The sequence below is a fragment of the Meles meles genome, chromosome 6 (assembly GCF_922984935.1).
Source record: "Meles meles chromosome 6, mMelMel3.1 paternal haplotype, whole genome shotgun sequence".
Classification (NCBI taxonomy): Eukaryota; Metazoa; Chordata; class Mammalia; order Carnivora; family Mustelidae; genus Meles; species Meles meles.
The window spans coordinates 68,306,315-68,311,579 of record NC_060071.1 but is presented as its reverse complement, the minus strand read 5'-3'; the positions used below and the strand labels follow the sequence as shown (position 1 = coordinate 68,311,579).

At 42.4% G+C, this 5,265-nt stretch overlaps 1 pseudogene; it reads right to left on the bottom strand.

Moving 5' to 3' along the window:
- Positions 1 to 5,144: 5,144 nt before the first annotated feature.
- LOC123945247 lies at positions 5,145 to 5,265 on the bottom strand (annotated as a pseudogene).

The window sequence follows — 5,265 nt, the reverse complement described above, 5'->3', positions numbered from 1 at the left end:
CTGACTGAGCCACCCAGGCGCCCCAGCCCCTGCTAAAAGTCTTAAGGTTGGACTCAAGTAAGGATGAATAAGTAGCCTATTTCCGGAACCATCCCAATAGGATAGAGCCTTCTGGAGTGTCTTCCCCCTTCCTTGGCTGCAGAGTAGGAGGCGACAGCTACACCCATGCTCACACGCCCTCTCCGGCCTCCGTGGAGCTCTGCAGGAAGCATCAGGGCCATTTCTGCACTTCTTTAGAAGGCTCCACCTATGTTCAATTTGTCAAAGATTCATCACCATACAATCTTTATAGGTACAGTGTTATCCTAAGAAGGGCAATTACCTGGTAAATAGCTCCCAGACAAAATACTCAGAGACATCCTGAAGCATAAACGGGAGCATGTGACACCTGATGCTCACAGGACAGTATCTAATACTGGAAGTAGCTGGACTACATATGTAATTCTGTTATGGAATAGATACTCCCTGGGGGTTGTGAGGAAGCCAAGAGGTATAGAAGTTAAGGGCACAGGCTTCTAAGTCTGAGAGCCCTGGGCTTGAGTTTGACTCTGCCAGAAACTGAGCAGCTGTTTCACTGACTTTGGTTCAGTTTCTTCCTCTACATGAGATTATTTTAAGAATACCTCCTCGTAGATGAGTCAATGAGATAACACAGATGAAACTCTTTTCCGGCACATGGTAAGCACTCAGTAAATAGCAGCTATGATGCTTAAGTAGAGTGAGAGTCATCGTAAAATTAATTAATTGAGCACAATTAGGGGCGCGGCAGTATGAGAGACCCCCCCCCATGCACATACACTTTATCTTTTATGTAGACTGAGTTTCTCTATATGGGTTCATTTATATTAAAATAACTTTACCTTTTTCAGGGGCGCCTGGGTGGCTCAGTGGGTTAAAATAACTTTACCTTTTTCAAAACAGTAGATCTGTTGCATTATCTACTAACTTCTAAGAAAGTCTCAAATGCTCCTCCAAAAGATAGTAATATTGGTGGTAACGTCTCTTTCAAGCCTATTTAATTTTTAAGGAGGGAACTGTATTTACTGCTTATTTATCTACTCTAAAAATGAAATTTCCTCTAGTCATTTAGCTCTACGGTTATCTTTCATAATTTTTTTAAAAATAAGGGGTGTTTTTAACCCCAGTCTTATACAATGTATTTATTTATTTATTCTTAAGACTTTATTTGTCAGAGAGAGAGAGAGAGAGCACACAAAGTGGGAGCAGCAGACAGAGGGAGAAGCAAGATCCCTGCTGAGCAAGGAGCCCAATGTGGGACTAGTGCCTAGGACCCTGGGATCAAGACCTGAGCTGAAGGCAGATGCTTAACCAACTGAGCCACCCAGGCGTCCTTCATAGAATGTATTTAAAGAAGTATTTTTTCTTTGTATTTGTAAGCAACTATTAATTTTGCCTCATTTGAAGGAAGGATGTTAGTTCCTGTAAATGGGCATCAGTTCCACCCTAAATAAAGGTATTTCAGTTTTTACCTGTTCTAAGTCAGGTGTTCCCAAGACATACAAATGGCCAATAAGGAAATTAAAAGATTATCAACATCATTAGTCATTAGGGAAATACAAATTAAGCCCACAATGAGATACTCCATCATACCCACTAGGATGGACATAATCCAAAAGCTGGACCAATATAAGTGTTGGCGAAGAGAAACTGGAACCCTCTCCATACTGCTGCTAGGAATGCAAAACTGACACAGCTACTTCGGAAAACAGTTTGCCTGTTCCTCAGAATGTTAAACACAGAGTTACCATATGATGAAGCAATATCCAGAAGACACAAGAATCTATATCCATATGAAAATAGGTACACGAATAACAGCATTATTCATAATAGCCAAAAACAATACAAATGTCCGTCAACTGATGAACAGATAAACAAAATGTGGTATAGCCATATAATGGAATATTACTTGGCCTTAAAAAAGAATGAAGTACTGATACAAGCTACAACAGATGAAACTTCAAAATATTATTCTAAGTGAAAGAAGCCAGACACAGAAGATCACATATTGTTTGGATCCACGTATATCAAATGCTCAGAATAGGCCAATCAACATATTAAAAAGTAGATTTGTGTTTGCCAGGAGTTGGGAGGGGTAAGAAGCAGTGCCTGCTAATGGGGGCAGGACTTCTCGTTGGAACAATTGAAGCATACTGGACTTAGCAGTGATAGGTGCACAACTCTGGGAATATATGAAAAACCACTGACCTTGTACTCTTCTCTTTTTTAAAAAAAAAATTATTTATTTATTTGACAGAGACAGCAGGCAAGAGAGAGACAGAGATCAAGAACAAGCAGGGGGAATGGCAGGTAGAGGAGAAGCAGGCTCCCCACTGAGCAGAGAGCCCTATGCGGGACTCCATCCCAGGACCCTGAGATCATGACCTGAGCCCAAGGCAGAGGCTTAACCCACTGAGCCACCCAGGCGTCTGTGACCTTGCATTCTTTGAAAGAGTGAACTTTATGCTTTATGAATTATATCTCAACAGAGCTGTTATTTCATTTTTTTTTAAAGACTGGGGTGAGGGGCACTTGAGTGGCTCCATCGGTTCGGCATCTACCTTCGGCTTGGGTCATGATCCTGGGGTCCTGGGATAGAGCCCCAGCACTGGGCTCCCTGCTTGGTGGGGACACTGCTTCTTCCAGTCTCCCTCCCCTCTCCCTTCTGCTCATGTTCGTTCATTCATTCTCTCTCTCTCTCTTAAATAAATAAAAGACTGGGATGAGAATGGAACAGATGCAGTTGTTTTTCCATTAATAAAAGTTGCCTGCCATATACTTATGGTATCAAGACATGACCAGATGGTGATGACCTTTGTCTTTTAGTTTAAGTTTAGTTAGGACCTAAAAGCAAATAGTGTTTATTTCTTTTAAGTTCCAGAAAGCTGTCAGAAGACTGAAGTGAAGGAAAAAAGAAGATTTTCTGGAGCAGACTCTGGATTTTTCTTCTTTAATATTCTTAAAGCCAGATGGGTTTGAGTGCTGACTTAAACTGGGATTATTTTAAATACTTGGGGGGGATGCTGGATTTAACTTAGTATGTGCTATTGTTCTGCAACTGTTGTCTAATTAAAGACTCCATCTCTGAGACGTGCAGGCCAGTAACAACCTAGATGTTGATAATAAAAATCCTAAAAGGCTCTGTAAGAGGACCGTGCAGAAGAGGCCTTCATAAGATTTTGCAGCTCAGTGGATATGGAGGACCAGAGTACAGGGAGGAGGCAAAGATGTCTCTAGAGTTTCAAACCTAATTGACGGGAAGAGGATAGAATTCTTTCTAGGAGGAAGGGCTGGTGTGAGTTCCACTGCAGGAGACTGAGGTTGAGGTGCTGACAAAATCCCAGGGTAGAAACACAGCATTTTTAGAGCTGGAGGGGACCACAGAGATTATCTAGTAACCAGGGCCTTTAATTTCAGAGGAGAAATCCCGGGCTAAGCGAAGAGGAGTGTCTTGCCCATGTATAGCAGAAAATTGGTATCAGAGCTCCTGGGCCAACATTCTGACCTGAGGGTACTGGACAACATAGGTCAGACACCCAGGACAAAAAGTGGTACTAGAACTACTGGAAATCATCTGAATCGTGGGGAGAGTTAAAGTTATGTGAGACGAGTTCCAGAGACATAAAGGATGCTGAAATCGAAGACTGCAAGACAGACAGCAAAGACAAAGCTTCAGTTATTCAACTCCAGGCTTCCAGGGCAGCACCTCCTTCATTGAGATTGATGGAGGACCTGTGTAGTGACAGGCACTGTGCTCAGGATGCAGTGGCGGATGAAACCGGCTCTCTGCCTTTTGGGAGCCAATGGCCCGGCAAGAGACAGAGAAGCAGGCAGTTCCACAGCAGTGTGACAGGTGCTGAGCGTTAGGAGAACATGGTATTGTGGGAGTGTGAGCCAGGCTCACATAATTTCAGGCCCAGAAACCAGATTTCATCAGTAAACCTACAATTTACTAGGAAGACAGGAAAGGGAGAACATTAAGAAGGGAAATATACTTTGAGAGCAAGGACTGAGCTCTACCTACCAAACTCACCAGACTCTGAAGGATAAGCTAGAATATTGATGTAGAAGTCTACAATGGGGGCTCCACCTTTCCAGCTCTTTCAGTTGTGCTTGGCCTGAAGTGTGAACCCTTCCCCATGTCAAGGTTTCCAGAAATGATAAGGTTGCTTAGTGAACTCAGAAGCTGGGGGAGGTGAATATTCTAGAAGGATATTCCATCAAAACCCAGGAAATTATTCTTGTCCTCAATAGGTATAAGCTTTTCAGGGACCAGAATATTCTGATTCCATTCTTAGATAGAGCAGGATGAATAGAGTCTGACAAACTGTGCACACTGGCTTCCTTTTTAAAAACTCCATTTTGACAATCATACCTCTGTAAATGCAGTCTTTAACTATTTATTTGCTTAACAGGCAACTCATTCAAATGTTCAAAATTTAAAAGTGCAAGAGGGTATGCAGCAAAAAATCTCCCTCTGGCCCCTGTCCTATAGTCATCCAGATCCTTGCCCCAGGCACAACCTCTGTTATAACTGTCTTGTGTATCCTTCCAGAGACATTTTATTAATGCAATACAAATCATACTTTTTTTTAACTTGAAAGTAGTTTTTGTTTGTTTGTTTTGTTTTGTTGTTTTTATTTTTTTCCAGTGGGCGGGAGTGCCTGGGTGGTTCAGTTGGTTGAGTATCTGGTTCTTGATTTCGGCTCAGGTCATGACCTCAGGGTCATGAGGTGAAGACCGGCTGTCAGGTTCCACGCTAGGCATGTAGCCTGCTTAAGATTCTCTCTTTCCCTGCCCCCTCTCTCCCTCTTCCTCCTTAAAAAAAAAAAAAAAAAAAAAAAAGTTTTCAAATTAATCTCTATACCTCATGTGGGGCTCAAACTCACAACCCCAAGATAAAGAGTTACATACTCTATTGACTGAGCCAGACAGGTGACCCCAAATAATACTTTTTAAAAATTGCATCTTTCTGGGGCACCTGGGTGGCTCAGTGGATTAAGCCTCTGCCTTCAGCTCAGGTCATGATCTCAGGGTTCTGGGATGTAGCCCCACATAGAGCTCTCTGCTCAGTGGAGAGGGGAGCCTGCTTCCCCTCTCTCTCTGCCTGTCTCTCTGCCCACTTGTGATCTTTATCAAATAAATAAATAAAATCTTTTTAAAAAATTGCATCTTTATTTTTTTAATTAGCAATAATCGCGCCTCGGATAAACCTCATTGGCTACGATACTGCCACTGCGCAAAGCT